We start from the raw sequence: 20,670 nt of genomic DNA on the forward strand, positions 1-20,670 counted from the left end.
GAGAGTTTAATCACTGTTTTACTTGAACTACTGTAAGATTTTGGTAATGATAGACACCTTGCACGCCATGCACTAAAACTTTCTGAATGTTAAAGATTGAAAGAGACGTGGCGTACTTGATCCATCTTAGCCATAGAAATTTTATCTCTATTTGGATTGTACAGTATATTTTTCAAGTTTTTTTGTTGTTTTTCTTTCACTGAGTGTAAAGAACTATGAAGATTAGATGTCATTCACTGGGTAGAGGAGGCTTGCATTTGTGAAAAATGCATCTAACGTTTCATGATATCGTTCAAACTTATACTCTTGACGCTCAGTAATAGGTTTAAAACGTTAATCTGTAATTGAACACTAACTGCATCCAGTCTATATAAGTTTTGTTGCTTTCTGAAATAAACGTCCTTATTATTTAAAAAAAAAAACTATTCAACTTTGCAAAATGTGTCAAATCATTCTTTTGTACTTGTTCCGCAAGGAGGTTTAGCTTTAATTGAAATTCATGAATAGTTGTTGTTTTTGTTTTGGATTAAACGCAAAGCTACACAATGGGCTATCTATGCTCTGCCCACCACGGGTATCGAAACCCGGTGTTTAGCGTTGAAAGTCCGCTGACATACCGCTGAGCCACTGGGGGTCTTCATGAATAGACTGTGATTGCTTGTTCATTATTTTATTTCTTCCCTGAAGCTTCGTATTCAAATTATTCAAGTGAGCCATCATGTTGCGCAGAAAGTGCAACTCACACTGCGATAACAAAGTTTCAATTTCAGGGAAATTTTCAATCTAACCTTTTTCAACAAGATACTCTTTTATTTGAGGAAATAATACTTTCAAGACTTTTCCTCTACTTAACCATCTTACATTTGCAAAATCAGTAAGATCATCAAAAGTGCAGTCACTGCTTTTCTTCAGACTTAACAAACTGTCGATGGATGAGAGAGCTTCCACTTCTAATTTCATTCACAATTTTTACAACAATGTCCGTTACATTTTCCTGACACAAAACGCAATGGAGAGATGGCAGCGTGGACTTCACATTATTTTCAATTAAATGCTGCTTCAAAAGAGAAACTAATACTAATTTCGCCATAGTCATGGCGGGAGCACCGTCTGTTGTGACAGAAATCAGTTTTTTTAAAATCCAGATTGAATTTGTTTGACATTTCAAGAAACTTTCAAAGATCTTTTTTCCACATGCTCGATCTCGTAATCCACAAAGGCCAAGAAGATCTGAAGTTACGTGTCGAACCCAAAATATCGCTTTGCAGTGTCACTAACATCTATTGACTCATCTTGTGCTAAAGAAAAATACAAACAGTCTTTTAGTTGTTCAAGCAATTGATTTTCTATGTCTTTTGCTAACTCTAGAATTTTGCGGACAGTTGTTCTTCGACTTAATTGCAAATTATTTACCTTTTGAGAATATCGTCTTTTATTTATAAAACATAATTCTCCAACAGAGTTTCAATGACCACAATCAATATTTCTTTTACAAGTTCAGCATCAGAAAATGATTTCTTTTTGAGCTAAAATCCAAGCTACTTTACAGTTAGCTAATGTAATTGGTTCTATCGATGATAAAAATAATTTTAGGCCTCCCTTTTGTTCATGAAATTGCGCTTTCAGACGGCTAATTTCATTCATACGATTTTTGCTATCAACTGGAAATTTTATATCAAATTCGTTGTGAAAAGTGTTAAAGTGTTGCTTAAGGTTGTATACTTTATTATTTCTAAGAACTTTGTTACACAAAAGATACGCTGACTTATTATTTGCTTTGATCACTGCAAATTTCAATTCCGAACTGTCATTAAATTCTTGTTTCATGTTTTTTCAGTCACGCGCCATTCTCTTTTCGGCAGTAATGTCAGAATCAATTAAATTGTCTTCATTTTCTGAGTGTTCACCATCATCTGAATTCTTTCATTTTCGAATTATCTGCTTATCCATATTATGGGATTAAAACAAAATATATTTAAACACTTGAAAAGTTGCACAGTAAAAATATGTTTGCAAGCGCATGCAAAACAACGAACACTCGATAACAAACATCTAAACCAGACTGACGTTACAAAATGGGCTGAGTCTGTGGCAGTGATGAAGCGCGCGACATTAGCAATGACGTGTGGCAGTGCAGTTGCTGATTACCAAATTTGCGATAAGAAAAATAAATAATGGAAAAAGTTGATTCCTAAACTCGAGCTGGCTACAACTGTGCTATACGCTGGCCACATGTGGCTTGTGACCATGGAGTTCCCCAACCCTATTCCAGAGACTTTCTTTCATTCAGTAAGGTTTATCGTTACCTTCAAAGTATCCTCTAGCGGGGTTTGTCGTTACCCATTCCCTTCAAAGTATCCTTCCTCGAATGCTTTCGTCGAAATCCTCTTCTGTTAAGATTAACATTAGTTACTGAAAAAAATGGCGTTTCTGTTTGCAATGGGTTACATAAGTTAGAAAGGAGAATAAAAAATCATTTGATGATTATCTGATCTCACTAACTCAGAAAAGCAGCTCTGACCTATCACGTGATAGTTCAATAGAACAGGTTTTTTATGATAAACACAGAATAGTAAAACACAGCTTGCTTGTTGGACGTTAGCGGACTTCTATACCGCATTATAATTCACTAAAACGTCTGCCATCCTCATGTGCATGTCTGTGTGTGCTGACACGACGATGACCAAACTGTTTTCTCTATGGACTAAGAGTCAGTTTCTCTGGTATGGTGAGAGACAACACTCGCTAGCCGCTCCATATTGGATGGCATTTGAAATATTCGTATGCAATGGGAAACCTAGCTCTATGTGACATATTACATCCTTGGTTCCTAGCAGGTTAGCGACTTTACTAATTTTCGACTGCTGTCTTGACCCTCGCATGCGCAGCAGTGGTCAGAACCTAATTCCTATTAAGTACTGTCACACTTCTACATGTACAGGACAACAAGAAGGGAAAGAGAGAGAACTAAGAGATGAATCGGCAAGCATGGAACTCGTCTTTCCTGTGTTCACTATACTTTATAGATTAACTGGTTGAAATTTATTTCTCTAAGAGTGCATGATTTCCCTCAACCAATAATTTTATATTCAAGTAAACATGTGTATTTCATGTAATGTTTGCCATACATATGCGCAACGTTCATATTAATATAGATTTAAGATAAGAAAACAGACCCAGCAAAACATGCGTCTTTACAACCAGTAGCACAGTGGTATGTCTGCGGACTCACACCGCTAAAATCCAGGTTTCGATGCTTATGGTGGGCAGAGCACAGATAGCCCATTGTGTAGCTTTGTGCTTAATTCTAAATAACCAACCAAGAACTGTCTAGTAGCTCTCTATGAGCTTAAACACTAAACTGTACTTACACAAAATAAACAATTCAACACGCCAAAAATATTGGAGATGATAAGAACAGCAAATCAGTGCTGACACTTTGTTCCTTTTTGGTGGAAATCACAATTTGTAAACAACACAATCATGAAAAATATTAATATCTTATGGGCTTTTTTTCTATCTCTTTACTATATATGAATAACCAGTTTTATATATACATGAATCATTCCTTAGTTTTTTTTCATAGTAGAAACATTGGTAATTATTATGTAAAATCATGTACGTTCCCTGTGTTATAACACACATATATATATACATATGGAATTTGTTTTTTACGTATTCTCTATAGAATGATGTTCTTTGTATCCTAAACAGCTTGCCAGCCACGGATGTTTTGGGCTCTCTAGCTGTCGTCACTCGTTATCTTGTTGATATTTCACTTTGAAACTCCAGTGGATGACTCCATTTCAAGTGATTAGTTCATATTGAGTAACAGATCCAAACGAGCAGTTTTTGAATCTTTTTATAAGGTGATCCTGGACGTTCTTGGTATTTTAGCGGAAAAAGTCGCGAATGTCACCATCTTTATGGACCATTTCAAGGTGGTAATGAGAACAACAGATGTGCTGTGCTTAACGCAAGAGTGACTGGTATGTTGTAATGCTAACTTGCTTATCGATAATCATTCTTCGCAACAACGACCATGTGGTCGCGAAGTCGTTCAAGTGATCGGCGCTCGTTTATCAACCATGTTACCTGACATTCAACTTTTCTTTCAACTCTATGGAGGTGACGTCAAGGGGCGGTTAGATTTTCATGCCGTAAGATAAAGTATTTTCCTTTATCATACAGTAGGCTGGATTTCCCAAGATTTCATATACTATTATTCTTCACAGCATGAACATGCAGAATTATTTATACATTAACTCGGAAAAGTTCATCTGTTACTTCCTCGATCTTAAACCAACTCAAATATCGTTCACGGGTACTATAATTATTAGTAGCTTTACACTGTACTTTAGATATAAGAAAAAAAAAGGCACGTGATCTACATTTTCTGATAAACCACAAGTGTCTGTGATCTGTGTGGCAGCCTTAGAGCAACCTAACATAAACAAACACGCTACAAAACTCTTATGAAACAGTTTTCTTGCCCGAATCATGATGAAAAAAGTAACACCTAATATGTATTTAACGTAAGACCTCGGCCGTATTTAGCACTCTACGAATTATAATTCAATAAATTTTGAATTTTTTTATGATGTGAATTACAGATTACACGTCTGGCAACTTAAAAATATAAAATTTCAGGTGCAGACCTTAATTAAACATTTTATGTCGCAGTAACAATGCACACACATTGAAAATGTCAGTGGGTTACTTGTATATATATAATTTATACATTGCTTTACGGTTCTATGTCATGTATATCACAGAACTAAATCTTCAAGAAACGTTATAAACTTGTTTTCGAGCAACATGTCTGAACAAAAATAAGACCAGTTTACAATTCTAATAAAATAGTTAAGTCATGTTCATACTTTTAAAGAAAAGTTAATGAACGCATATTGGAGCAAAAAATAGTGATTTATGAAATTGATTTAATAAGTTTTAACGTTTTATAACAAGAATTAGTTTCAAGTTTTAAGCTGCAAAAGTCAAACTAGAAGTAAACACTAACGTCTGCTAATCTTAATCAGAAAAGTATAAGTAGGAGTTTTACGTATACGTTGGGATTTGATAGACAGATATTTTGTTCTTATTTGTAATGGCATCTTTGAGAATTAATAGAAAAAAGAAGTAGAATCATCTAACTTAACTTCAGTGTAAAGTTATTATGTATTTGTTTTAATTAGTAACCTATATAATCACCTAACTGTAACATTAATAACTAATTTGGTTATAGGCTTCAGTGATGTCGAGAAAACCCACATACATATGTTTATAGAATTATCCTAAGTTTCTACTGTTAATCAGCTTCAGTCATCAGGGAAGTCCAGTGAAAGACTATTTCTATGCTGGTATTCCATCCTGAAGGGCAGAGGGTCTGGTGTGTTATCTATTCAACTATAATGTTTTCCATTATTATTTTAATCAGTTATGTGAATATTTTCTGGAGAGGGATAGTCGAGGTTTTTTATGACTTTTGTGATAGGTTAACGGAGTGTTTTGTTAGTTTTGTGGATGGAGAACGTATCTTTTAACTTTCCTCTTCTTGTGTGTGGTTTATATCGTATTATTTTAGTATTACTTCAATTTTTGGTGTGGTCTTTCCTGGAATGATAGGCTATTGCAGATAAATCAGTAGATTACTCTTTTATAAATATTATGTTCCTGAATTTTAACTTTTGTTTATCATTTTCTTTCGCCAGTGCATTGGAATCCACATTCACAGTGGATGTTATATGTGTTGTATATTAAGTCTTCAGATGTCTTCGATTGTATTGTTCGATTAAATACTGGTCTCACTTTATTCTGTTTACATAACTCTTTTTGTTTCAAATTAATAACTGAAAAAGGTAATACGACTGCATGTGTATAGTTCTTTTCCTGTTTATTATTCATATTTATTTTCTATATTTTCTTCTTTATTAAATGTTCCAAGTATCCAGTGTTACGGGTGGAGTTTGTAGTGGTGTGTATTTCATCCCTTTTCTTCCACGTGATTGCATTCGTTATAGGTGTTTCGGATATCTGAACACTTCCGACTGACAAGTTACTTGTCAGTTGGTTCTGTCTATTTGCTAAGAGGGCCTAGCATGGTATGATGGCTAGGGCGCTCGACTTGCAATCTGCGGGTGTGGGATCGAAATCCGAAGCTTGATATACTTACTCTTTTAGTTGTGTGAACATTATAATGTAACGGCCAATTCTACTATTCATTGGTAAAAGCGTAGCCTCAGCGTTCGTGGTGGTTGCTTGAATCGATTGCTACATGTTATTCGTAGCTTTTTCAATAAACACCTCAAACTGTTTGTGAAAGGTGGCTCATCCTTCTCCTTTGCCACAGTTATGCAAGAGAGCATTAAACATTTCACTATTTCTGTTTCCTAGAGTAAATAATTTTTTCTGTATCTTAAGTGAATTTGTGAAGTGTTAGAGAAAATTAGCTTTTGTTAGTTTCAGTTTTGTTAATAGTATAAATTTACTTAGTATTTATAATATTAACTTAAAAAACGATAACTCGGCAGTAGTGCGTATTGTTGGGATTAGTATATCGTTGTTATCTTCAAACAATATTTTGGTTCTGCACCATGTCTGTACTGATGGCTTCCATTTTGGCTCAGTTAAGTACGAAAGCCAAAACGTCGAGTGTTACTCACGCTGATTAGTCAGTAGGTGATAGCTTATCTTTCTTGTGTTTTTTTCTAATTACTAGAATTACAAATTTCAGTGAAATTAAAACATGAAACCAAGTTTAACATTCAATTTGCCACTTGTCACTAAACCAGGTTTACTCATTTATCTGAAATAAACATCAAATCAAATAATTTTTTAGAATTAAACCTTTCATCAGTAATTGAAAACAAAAGTATACCTCTTGCAGTGGTTTGTATTTAAGTGTATAATGTAGGACTATCGTGCAATCAAAGCTGTGTGTTATAATGCATGTATATAAATTTTAGTGGCTTCTTCTTTCTCTCTTCCCCAATATTTTAGCCTTGCAACATTCTGATGTTTATATTCACTCTTCTGCAGAGCCTGTAATTGTGTATACAGACCATAACCCGCTGACATTTTTAAGTAAGTTTAGGAACAAAAAGAAAACAAAAAATCATTAAATTAGTGCTTGGTGTTCTAGGAGTATAATTTGGATGTAAAACATATTAAACGTAAATATAACGTAATTGCTGATGCTTTGCCTGGACATGTAATTATAATGGTAGTAGTGTGTTTGTGTGTATATATATTGTATAAATTTTTATTCATTGACGTAGGATAATGACATGTAAATGTTCAATGTTACATTATGTTCACTTGAATCTTGAATGAGAAGTATACAAGGTTTGCCATTATATGCCATTATTTTGTTATGAGTGGAGATATTACGTTTATATATATTTTAGTAGTTAGTAGCTCTCTCCCCTCCATCTTGGGCATTGATTTATTTTAGAGCACATAAATAAGTGGGCCTACTAATTACTCTTCATAATTTGATTAAAATAAGTAAATGTGGGCCACAGGCTCATGGATTCACTAGTTTACTAATAATCATTACATCGTTACATTCGGAATGTTCCAGTGTATGCAACAACATAGGCAACAAATGAAAAGGTAAAGTTGTGTTTCTTTTGAATAAATTTTAACGAATAACAACAAATAAAAATACGCTTAATTTACAACACACTAGTGTACAAATGAGATATTTATACTAAATGAGCTCCATTAATTCGCCTGTTTTACTATATTTGTGTCATTGTATGTTCAATCATTGCTGGAGTTTAGTGGCTCCAGTCCTCAATTAAATGTTGTATGTTATAGTGATTCCTTTTCACTTTTCCCATTAATCCAATTTATTCTTGGTTCTTTTTCCCTTCTGTTTAGATTGTGAAATTCTTTATCACCATCTAATACCAACTAATCAACCGAATAGTCACCAACTGTCAGAAATGTTTATTGTACAGCAGCATTACCCAAATATTAATGTAGCTTTTCAGATGTCTCGGTATACACTGCAGAACTTTACTATAGCTCGCAAGAAAACACGCCTGTATATAATGCAACCTTGCTATTTCTAGACATTCTTAGAATACCAGCACATTCTAGAATTTATGATAAACCTTACGTAATTGCTATAACTAATTATTATTGTCAAACCCCAGTGACATAAATAAAACTCGATCATTACAATACACAACACTCAGCAAAGAGAAGGGGCACTAAAAGTTATATACATGCAACATCTTCGCACCTAATTTAAAGTTAGCATATAATGGTAAATTTTATATAATTTTTATTCAAATTCACACAATGTAACATGGAAAATATTGAACCTTTTCTTGTGACTGTTCTACTTCAATAAATGAAATTTTACGCATGTATATATCACATGTGCTCCAAACACATATAAATATACTCATATTGATATATTACTACTATCATAAAAATTACACGTCAAGTCTAAGCATCAACAATTACATTACATTTACCTTTAATATGTCTAGTTTATAAGTTATAATACTACAACACCAAGCTTCAACTTAAGTCTTACGTTTTTGTTCATAAGATTACCGGCCCGGCATGGCCGAGCGCGTTAAGGCATGCGCTCGTAATCTGAGGGTCGCGGGTTCGCATCCGAGTCGCGCTAAACATGCTCGCCCTCCCAGCCGTGGAGGCGTTATAAGGTGACGGTCAATCCCACTTTTCGTTGGTAAAACAGTAGCCCAAGAGTTGGCGGTGGGTGGTGATGACTAGCTGCCTTCCCTCTAGTCTTACACTACAAAATTAGGGACGGCTAGCACAGATAGCCCTCGAGTAGCTTTGTGCGAAAATTCAAAACAAACAAACCTAAGCTTACTCAATCATGTCAAGGGATTATGGTCCGTATACACAATAACTGGCTCTGCAGAAGAGTGAACATAAACACACAAGAATTTTGCAAAGCTAAATTAAGGTTAACAACTCCTTCTAAATAATGGAATAAATCTTTTAGTGACAAATGAACTTTTTAGAATGATAAACAGTATATTCAATACCATCATCACTATCTTGCCACAGAATGATACCCATACTACAGTCACTGACATTGATAGCCAACTTGGACAGTTTGCAAAAATGTGGTACCTTCAACACTAGAGCATTCCATTCTATACTCCAAGCAAACTTTGTTTCTTTTTCGTCAAGTTAGTGAGTGGAACTGCAATCTTAGAAAATATCTTATAAAATTTTCGATAATAACTGGCCATGCCAAAATATCTTTTAAGTGATCTTACAGTTTTTGTGTTTAAAAATTTATAACAGCTACAATTTTAGTTCTCACCTCGACCAAGAACATCACTCAAATGCACCATACTAAATAAGTATATATTGTCAATTCTGTGTAGGTGTTATTATAAGTTGTTAATATACATATAGATATAACATCAAGTCATCTATGTAAGCTTGCAAATCCGGAATACATTAACTCATTTATCACCCAAATGTGGCTGGTGCATATTCATGTCAGAAAGCATAACTTTGTATTCATAAAAATCATCTGGTGTTACAAATGTATATCTACCGCCTTTTCAGTCAATAGAACATGCTAATGCCATTTCAATAAACTACATTTGCTCACGGACTTGGATTTACCAATCTTGCCAATAAAATTATCGATCCTGAGGATTGAAAAGAAATCACCCTTGGGTGTAGAATTAACACTTAAAATATCTCTGCAAAATGTAAAAAATATATGATTTTGGCAACAGAACACAAGGTGATCTCCAGTAACTTTGACTTGGTTGTATCATGTTAAATTTTATTATGTCCCCAATTTCACTTTTAATTTGTTGTGCTTTTTCAGGTGTGACCCTTGTATGAATGATGCTTTGTAAATTTGGAATCATCAACATCATGAAACAATATATTTAGAAATCTAGAAACAAATGTTTATACATGACAAATAAACTTAATAACTGTTCTTTCTCAACTCGACTCAAGTGTCCCAATTTTATATCAATTTTTGATAAGACTATAACATTTTCAGTGACACTAACATCATTTGTTCAGTTATTGGTGTCATACATATCACTGGCACTTGCTACAATAGATGACTCATTGCAATCATGGTATGGTTGATTGATTATTTGAAATCAAGCACAAAACTACCCAATGGATTTCAACACGGGTTTCTCGTGGTGAGAGTCTGCAGACATACGGCTGTGCCACTGGGGGCTCGTGGTATGGTTTCATCATGTTAATAGGGCAGAAATGAGTGTATTTTCTATGAAGAGATATTTCAATCACATAATCAAGATCACTCACTTTCTTCATCACCTGATATGGGCCATGAAACATAGGGTAACCTCTAGAGGTTTTCATGAGCTAACTCACATCCCCGACTGAACCTGGCTTTAAACTTGGAGATATAATACAGCAAATTCAGACTCTCTGACTCCTCATTGAACTAGTTCCTTAATCAACTTCAGAGGACTCCTCCTGTACAATTTACTCAAATGGACTGATATTAAGGGATGTCTGTATACAACTAGCAACAACAATAAAGGAGTACCATCATCCCATTCTTTCTCATTGTCATAATCTTCAAAGTGAAGTGAAATCATTCTTGAGCTCTCCGACACTCTGGGTGATATTCACTAAACATTTTCTGTTTGGTTCCCATTTAGTATACAACCTGCTGTAAAAGTCCAGACATAAACTTCAACCCTTGATTAGACTGCATCTTTTTGTTTTCTTTGCTTTTAGAGTCCAACAATCTAAAATTACTAACATTAATGTCAGACAGAACCACTATAACTCGACTGACATGCACTTGTAGGTGGACTTGATTTGTAGCTTTTACCAGACTACTATTTTCAGCCTTAGCAGAGGACAAATTGGTAATGCTAACCGAATGACCAGTGGAACTAGTACTATCTCCATTTCTGTGAGGGGGAGGACCAGAACGTTTGGGCCTATTGAACCAGACTTTAAAGCAAAATTATCAGCCAGTGTGGCAGCTTGTTGCAAGGTTTTTATTTCCATTTCGTCAATAAGTGTGCAACACAACTTTGAAGTTATTTCACCAAAATCAATTACTTGAGATTTTCAAAGTTGTCATTCACTTTTTTAGATGTGTATCACCTTCCAAAATATACCTCATTTTCATGGGCGAATTTTACTTGGGTTTTGTTATTATTTTTTTATGTAGGCTTCAGGAACTAACTTATGCACTTTAATAATGGCTGCATTTACAAGATAGAATCATCTTTAGGGAGTGTACAATAAGCTTTTTGAACTTTTCCTCTAATGACACTTTGCAATAAAAGAGGTCATGAACTTTATGATCATTCTAAACTTTTGGCTACCTTCTCAAAATGTTGAAAGTATTTATCTACCGCATATAATTGAATAGTCGTACCATTTGGACATGACGACTGTGGTTAAGTTGTAGTGGTGACTTTATACAAGAACTCTGTTTATATTTTCAATCTCTTTTAATCTGATCCTTTCTTTTCAGTTTCTAATTTTAATTTTTCCACTATTTATAATATTTTTAATTATATTTCCTTTTGTCTTTTTTCTCTTCCTCTTTGCAATTTCAGATCTTTTAACCTCCAATCATATTCTAAACGTTTGGATTCAGGACAAACTGTTTTTGTATAATTCTGTCAATTATATACGAGTCTGTCCCTAATAAAGAATTAAAGCTCAGCATTTTCTCAGTGACTGTTAAATTCTAGTTCTAACAGTTTACACGCATCCAACAACTCAATAATCATAGAATCAAGTACTTCTTTTTGAGGTTTCTCCAACTTTAACCAATCAGTCTTCCTTTCCTTTTTGTTGCCTGCAGTCAACAATTTAAAGAACTGTTTAGACCTATTCCGGATGAGTCACCAATTAATTATGTTACATACAGAACTGTTAAACAGATGCAACGACACAGGCAACAAATGAAGGCAGTTATTTTACTTTTGAATAAAGTTTGATGGATAATAACGAACAAAGTTACACGTACTGTACAATACACTAATGTAGAAATAAAATATTCATACAAAACCAAAAACACTTAATTCGTCTACTTAACTATATGCGTGTCAATGGATGTTGAACCCTGCTTGAATGAATGTTATAGTAACTCATTTCCGTGATCCTTTTTGTTACTCCCATTAATCCAATTTGTCCTTGGTCGTCCTTCCCTTTTCTATAGATCATGAGATTCTTTATTACCATCCAATGCCAACTAGCCAGTTAAATAGCTAGCAAATGTGAGAAATGTATGTGGTATAGCAATATTATTCAAGTATTAATATAATCAGTGATGACGAGAAACCCACTTGTTGAGAAATTTATATGCAAAAACGGCTCGTGTGGGCTGAGAAAACACTTTTACATAGAAGAGCGAACAACGTTTCGACCTTCTTCGGTCATCGTCAGGTTCACAAAGAAAGAGGTAACTGACCGGAAGCCGACCACATGTCTGAAAGGGGTTGTGTAACTGTGTGTCGAAATGTAGAAGGCGGTATTAGATGTTTGAATATATAATTTTATTTATTTTATTTTATTAATATAGGTATAAAGGCGTTCCTTTATATTGGTTTATTTTGGGTTTAAGTTGTTGTATAAGTAAGGCTTCTTTAATTTTGCGTTTGTTTATGTTTGTTTCTTTATTTAGTATTTGAGTGTTTTCTATGGTTATGTTGTGTTTATTTGACTTGCAGTGTTCGAAAACGTGTGAAGGTGACTTTTTATGTTCTTTGAATCTGGTTTCCATTTTTCTACTTGTTTCTCCAATATAGAAGTCGTGGCAGTTATCACATTGTATTTTATAAATAATGTTGGTGTGGTGTTTGTCAGTGTAGTTTTTACATAGTATAGACCTCAGTTTTGTGCCGGGTTTTTGAATAAATTTGGTATTAATTGGAATGTCATATTTTGCTACTAATTTTTGCCAAATGTTGGTTATTTGTTTGCTGATGTCAGGAATATATGGTATACAGCAGTATATGGTTTCATGGTTTCTTGATTCGTGAGCTGTATTTACTTTAGTTGGTTGATTTTGCTTACTGTCTAGGTGTGTGCGTATAATGTTTTCTACGGTTTGTGGAGGAAACTTATTGATGTTGGTGAAGTATTGTTTTATTTTGTCTAATTCATCGTTAATTTTATCTGGTGAGCATAGTTTTATGGCTGTATTTATTTGGTTTCTTAGTATGTTGAGTTTTTTTGTTTCATGTGCTGAGTCCCAAGGAATGTATAGACCAGTATGGGTGATTTTTCGGTGGATTTCTGTTTGAAATTGTGTATCAGTTCTTGTAATTTTGAGGTTAAGAAATGATATTTGATTGTTTTCTTCCTGTTCACATGTGAAGTTGATGTTAGAATGTATAGAGTTAATGTGATTGAAAAAATTAAGTATGTGTTCTGTAGATTTGAATCCCGCAACCGTGTCATCTACATATCTGTACCAGTATAGCGGTGGATGTAATGCTGTGTTAATTGCTTGTGTTTCAACTTGTGTCATAAAAATATTGGCTAGAACTGGTGATACTGGGTTGCCCATGCTTAGGCCATTTGTTTGTATATAGTTTTGGTTGTTGAACATGAAGTTTGTCTTTATCTTGGTGAATTCTATGAGGGTTGCTAATTGGTTACTGGTTACTGGTTTCGATGTTATATCCCTCTTTACAGAAGTTCCAACCACTGAAGCCTGCAAGATAGCCTTAGAACTCTATATCCGAGACCCTAACCCAACTATAGAAATTCCCAGTAATCAGTTAGCAACCCTCATAGAATTTGGAGGCAATACATCTACTGTAGTCTATTTATATGTACCCAAAATAATCAGATATTCGCGTAGATCCGTAATTTATGTGTTTTTTATCCTTTACAACTTGTCACTGTTTTTGCAATTGCATGAGAAGGAAACGGGATTTCGTAAAATTAGCTATATTGTAGCACAGTGTTTACGGACTTGCAATGATAGAATCTAAGTATAAATTTGACAAAAACGTGTTTAGTGTCGAGTATATATAGCTTTGTGCTTAACTTAAATCAAATCGAATAGAGATGGATTAAAGAACAAAAATAAAAATCCTAAGAAGTTTCTATGTATCGACGTCATGGATTCATTGCTTTCTACAAAAGTAGAAGAATTTATTAGGTTCTACAGAAAAAAGGATTTAGTACTCCATGTCCATTTCTACCTTGTTTCCTCACTTCCTACACTTCCAATTTTTATTTATTTTTTACTTGTTCATGCACTATTTCACAACAAGGTGACATGATCTCATGCATTATGTATTCATGTTGATATTTTGTATACAAATCACTAAATGTATATAAATAATGGTGTACAGTGCGCATCATAATATAGTAGTATTTGTAAATAATGGTGTGTGGTATGCACTTTCTTCACTTATTGTATGCATACACATTGTGAGTGTGTATGTGTGATGTACATGTGGTAGCACACACTATAGCGTATAATGCCATTTGGGTGATATAGTGCGAGTTTTGTCTAAAGTTTAATAAATTAAGTAATTAACTGCTTCACGCTAGCATTAGCGCTATAGTTAAATTTGTTTACACAGCGATAAGCGGTCAACAGTGATAATCAATCAGTGAGATTGAGAAGTTTATGGTTTTGCGAATTTTTGTATCTTCTCTGCTGATTTTCTGAAGTGGTTCTTGGAGTTGTAGTTTTGTATGAGGTTTATCTTCAAAGGGTGTCTCTCATGTACTTTTATATATTTGTTATTGGTTGTTAATTGTTAAAGGTGTATATGTGTAAATAGTTTGTATTGAAAGTGTTATGTATTCGCCATACCGGCCTTTTTCTAGTTTTCTAATTATTGAAAATTCTTAAAGAGACTAGATTACGAAGGTAAGTTTGAAAATCGAATAGGTTTAACATATATTATCTTGTGGCAAGTATAATTAATTATAATATATTTTCCTCCCAGTGGCACACAGTTATGTCTGCGGAACACACCACTAAAGAGCACAGATAGCCCATTGTGTAACTTTGTGCTTATTTCTAAATGAACAAACAAACCAAACGTTTTATTTGTAAACAACGAAAAATCGATTCTGCAACAAGTCTGTGTTATAAAGATCGTATATTTGCTAAACAATGTTAAATGTGATAAAAATAAGTATCTAAAACCTAGACATAAATTAGTGCATGGAAAAAACCTAATACATGAAAATTTACCATTGCAGCATTTAATTGATGCTCACATTGTTGTATTAATATAAATATAATTAGTTATAAGCCGAGCTGTATCAATTTCAGAAATGACATATTATGTCTGTTGTTTTATATTATAAGTGGGTATAAGGGCGTCTGGCTTTGGTTTAGTGATTTATGAAAAATAAGTGATTGTGGCGTTCGGACATCCCTTATACTATATATCTGCTTATACAACATTAAAAAATAGTTGTTATTTCCTGAGAACAAAATAGGATGTTTGGCCCGGCATGGCCAGGTGGATTACAGCGTTCGACTCGTAATCTGAGGGTCTTGGATTCGAATCCCGGTCGCACCAAAACATGCTCGCCCTTTCAGCGGTGGGGGCGTTATAAATATGACGGCAGTCCCACTACTCGTTGGTAAAAGAGTAGCCCAAGAGTTGGCGGTGGGTGGTGATGACTAGATGCCTTCCCTTTAGTCTTACGCTGCTAAACTAGAGACGGCTAGCGCAGATGGCCCTCGAGTAGCTTCGCGCAAAATTAGAAAAACAAACAAACAGGATATTCGGATCTTCTGAACTCCCTCCTTTTAGTTCTGTGCCTGTTTGCTCAACATTACATAGTATACTTTCTCATTGTGAAACTTTGTAGAATGGACAGCAACTGCCTGTTGTGGAGACACAAGTGTAGAAGACGAAGGCGGAAGACTTTCGAAACGTCATCCTCTACACTCGTGTCTCCACAACAGGCAGTTGCTGTACATTCTACAAAGTTTCATCATGAATACTCTGCCTGAACAGTCTATAAAGGAATACTTACTCATTGTAAATTACAAACATGACACACAATGTAAAAAAACAGTAATCTTACACTGTATTTAACATTTAAGAAGCCAGAACTTTGACATTGGATGTTGCCAGCTATTTAAATTAATCGATTATTTCAACAATCAGAAACTATAACATCGATTCGTTGATAATTTTCGTGACATTAATTGATTAATAATAATTATCGATTAACTGAATAGCTTACGAGACACTAATCAGTGTATTCGCTGGTCATAAGTAATTGATTATATCGATTAATTGACTAAATAACTTACCTCTACATTGCCAACTCTTTAGGTATTCTTTACTAACAAATAATGTAGTTTGTTTTTCGTTATAACGCGCCCACGGGTAAAAGAGCGAGTATGTTTATAATGGAACTTGATCCAGATACACAGAAACTGCGAGTTGAGTGCTGTAACTACAACGCCATGTCAAGCCTTCATTTAATGCTGCTTGATAACTGTGGTGATTTTTCTTTCTCATCACTATGATTATAGATTTCGATGAGAAAGAATAAAAAGACAATACCGAGGATTGACTAGAGGTATCTAGCTTCTCTTTAGTCATGATACTGCCAACTGTAAGTTTGGTTGGTTGATTTGGTGTTTTATGGCACAAAGCAGCTCAACTATCTGCGCCAAGCATCCGGTAAAAATCCGTGATGACGAGAAAACCCACTTATACATTGTACTTTCTCTACCCACACCAGCCGTTTTTACATATTTCACATCCGGTAAAAAGTTAAAGTAAATTTAGTAAAATTCATAAAAGGAAATTGAGGTAAAACAAAACAAAGTTTAAAAAACCAAAGTAAATAAACAAACAACATAAAACCAATGCTTACATCTTGTCTACAACGTTAAGAGAAAAACTACAGTAATACAAGTTGTAAAGGACTTTCTGTAGCATAATTGTAATTATCATAACTCGCCAGGAAGACTAACAGGTAAGTACATAAACCACCGTCAGTCACCTGAAGTTGGTCTTTCCAGTTCTGGGTCTGAGTTATTTGACCATTTTTGAAAAGGAAAGTAATAAAGAGGTTTTAAAAGACATGTAGCAAAATTTTAAAAAATAACTCGCCAGGATGACTAACGGATAGTTCAAACAGCAGCGTTAGTCACCTGAAGTTGGCCTTTCTAGTCCTGGTTTCGAGTTATTTGATGTTACGGCCAATTTCTAATTTCAAATCGAACTAGACGGTCTTTGATTCTTAAAAAGGAATCCCATTAAAAAAAGGTCTAATTTATAAATTAAAAACTTAAATGGCATTAAAAACATTAATGACCTTTAAAAACTAAAAACATTACTAAGATGGACAGTGTCACCATCATCAATAACACTGTCTAACGTTATGGACAAATCTTGGGACAGAACATGTTTAAAATTATGTCGTCGTTGAGAGTCGTAACGACGGCAAGAAAGTAAAATATGGCTTATTGTGACATGAGTGTTACACAGACTGCACATTATTGCATCAGATAAAATAAAACAAGGAGTTAAAAAACTGTTTCCAATGCATAGTCTAGTTAAAACAACTTCCTCTTTCCGACCCTTACGGAAGCAAGATGGCCAAAGTCCAGTATAGGGTTTTATTTGGGAAAGCTTGTTTTTGCGTTGCTCACTCCAAGGAGCCGAACCTTGAATACAGGGCCATAGTCCATGTGTGGAACAGGCACAGTAGTGATAGTGCCAGAGCAGATAAATTTAGTTGAGGTGTCGGCGAGCTCGTTTCCGCGAATTCCAACGTGGCCCAGTATCCAGAAAAACTGGATGGAAGTAGATGTTAAAGAGAAATTGGCCAGTCGGTTTTGAATATCGGCGAGAACAGGGTGTGAACTGACGTCAAGCGATTCTAGGGCCAGTAGAGAACTAAACGAGGCAATATAAATAGTTCAGTTTGAGTACTGCTTAGCTTCTATGTAATCCAGGGCAAGAGAAATGATGTATAGTACAGCACTAAACACAGAAGCTGTAGAGGGGATTCTGCACACAACCACCGAATCACAACAAACCATGGCAGAGCTCACACAGTCAACTGATATCGAACCATTTGTATAAATAGGAATGGAAGGATGGTTCGAAAGATGTTCAGCAAATAGCAGGCAGCATTTCCAATCGGGAGTGTCTGCTTTTCTCAGATGACTTAAAGACAGGCCACATTTGGGGACTGTTAGAAGCCATGGTGGGATGGGCTGACCAGTGGATACAGCAATGTTACCCAAGGACAGACCCAATTCATCCAACTCTGCCTGGATACGAAGGCCAAAAAGAGCAATGGCAGATCATCTGTTGTGAAAAAGTAAAGGAGGAATACACAGCCCCAGGTGGGATGCTTTGGTAAGGAACGAAGTTTCGAAGCATAGAGTAAAGATAGCTGCAAATGGCGGAGGTGCAAAGAAGGTTCACGAGACTATGTATATGCTCTGAATTGGGGAAGTTCAAAAAGCCCCAGTACAGAGCCGAAGTCCTTGATGATGAATAGGGTCCAGCATCTTTAAGGCCGAGGTTCTGGCAAAGCCATAGACCAGTGATCCTAGTCGAGTTTTCATCAAATAAGAACACGATATATCTTTAGCATAGAACATTGATCTGCTCCTCAAGTGGTGGAAAAGAGAACATGGAGGATGTTCAGTGCTCTTGTACATTTGACCCGCAGCTGTTTGATATGTGGTATAAAGGTCAGCTTACAGTCAAAGATAAGCCCTAAGAATTTTGTCTCAAGGACGACAGGCAGCACAATTTCACCAATACGGAGTTCAGGATCAGGGTGAATACTCCATTGGCGGCAAAAGTGCATGCAAACAGTTTTAGAGAGAGAGAAGTTAAAGTTGTTTGCTGTGGTCCACTTCAGTAAACGATTGAGGGCAGTCTTTTACATCTCGTGTCAGTCGTCGACACAGAGACCATTTGCAACAGTGAGAAGGAGTTGTTCAGTGATGGCATTAGTTTTTATACTGAAAAGTTCGGCACTCAAAAGAGAGCTCTGAGGTACTCCAAGTTCCTTTTGAAAAGAACGGGAAAGTGTCGAACCCACACGAACTTGTAATCTCCCGTCCATTGAAAAATTAACAAAAAGGACAAATGACCACGTAACCCATGTATATGGAGGTCTCGCAAAATACCATACTTCCATGTTGTATCATAAGTCTTATTCAATGTCAAAGAATACTGATACAAGATGTTGTCGTGAGAAAGGCTTCTCTGATTGATGTTAAGTCGAATAAGGTGGTCCACAGTGGAATGCTGTTGTTGGAACCCACACTGGGTCGATGAGAGGAGGTTATTTTATTCGAGAAACCAAACAAGACGAGCGTTAACCATCCTCTCTAAGGTCTTACAGAGACAGCTCGTCAAAGCAATTGGATGGTACTTTGAAGGAATCTTGGTATCCTTCCCAGGCTTAGAGAAAGGTGGGACAATAGCCATGTGCCAGGTATCAGAAGAAACATTCTCCTACCAGATCCAGTTAAAAACAATCAGAATAATAGCAAGAGAAGCAGGAGATAGATGGTGCAGCATTTCATAGTGTACATCATGAGGACGAAATGATGTAGTGCCAGATCGATGAAGGGCCAGTTTGAGTTCCACCAGTGTAAAGAGACGATTTTGAATATACAGATTGACAAATCATAACAAAAGTGGTGTTGCAACGCCATGTTTCAGAACTAAATTTTGACATTTTTTGGCATTCTTAAATTGTGTGATGCTACCAAAAATTTATTTCTTTTGGCAAGAGTATGCGACAACCCCTTTATATGAAAATTATTAATACACTCCGATAATATAGACTTATTCAGATAAGAAATTTAAATTTTCCTACAATAGTATATTGTGTGTGCTCAATGATATTGAAAAATGAATCATCTTGAGCCATGCAGAAAGAAACTTTCATTATTTCTAAATCAGACATGGTAAATAGTATGACGTATTGTAGCAGGTGAAAATAAATAAATACAAAGGTCAGTAGAAAAATCCGTCCACGTGTTCCAGTTAAAGTACGTAGTATAATTAAGAATCTTCATCTGAAAATGGAACACAAGATACTTGTTCACAAGTCGCTTGTATGACGTATTCGATAAACTCGTACTGTACCTGAACAGCATGAAATGGGTATTCACACTATTTCATAAGAAAATATGCCAAAAGTTGTTGGACACAGCATCTATGGATTTGTGTACGATCATACTGTTGAACAAGATGCCAGAAAACTTTCGTTCTCATACACTGTGTGGTGTGTGGGAGGATTGCAGGGAACAGTGATATCTTTTTGACATGAAAGCCTAATGATGGAGACTTACAATGGAAACTACCCTGCAGGACTTATGACAAGATACATGGCCATCAGCTAGAACGTGACTGAACGTGGTGTCGTGGACTGTTTTATATAACTTCTACATTTGAGAATGTGTGGACCGTGAATCTTAAGATTCGTGATTCACAACCTAATATCACACTTAAGACTATGGGTGTGATACAAGAGTAACATTCAAATCACTGTTTAGACAAACAAGAGTATCTTTAAGTAGCTTCACGTAAAAATACGAAACCAAAAACAAAAGAAAAATACATCATTTTCATTTTAGTTGTCTATAGAATCACCAAAGTCGAATGCAACTTATTAACTAACTTATGTATATCAAACATTTTGGTTATCATTTTTCCC

The 20,670-nt window shown here is 35.2% G+C and overlaps 1 long non-coding RNA gene across 3 annotated transcripts in view; it reads left to right on the forward strand.

Moving 5' to 3' along the window:
- The window catches only part of LOC143249086 (uncharacterized), an 86,131-nt gene that overhangs the window by 23,879 nt on the left and 41,582 nt on the right, over window positions 1-20,670 (forward strand). The window contains exon 2 of one of the 3 annotated variants that reach the window (XR_013027514.1): window positions 3,715-4,160. The exons of 1 other annotated variant lie outside the window; for it this stretch is intronic. This is a non-coding gene — a long non-coding RNA (uncharacterized LOC143249086). The remainder of the gene's footprint in view (window positions 1-3,714; window positions 4,161-20,670) is intronic. One more of the 3 variants, XR_013027515.1, reaches the window with a different exon arrangement.

This window comes from Tachypleus tridentatus, chromosome 4, assembly GCF_004210375.1.
Source record: "Tachypleus tridentatus isolate NWPU-2018 chromosome 4, ASM421037v1, whole genome shotgun sequence".
Classification (NCBI taxonomy): domain Eukaryota; kingdom Metazoa; phylum Arthropoda; class Merostomata; order Xiphosura; family Limulidae; genus Tachypleus; species Tachypleus tridentatus.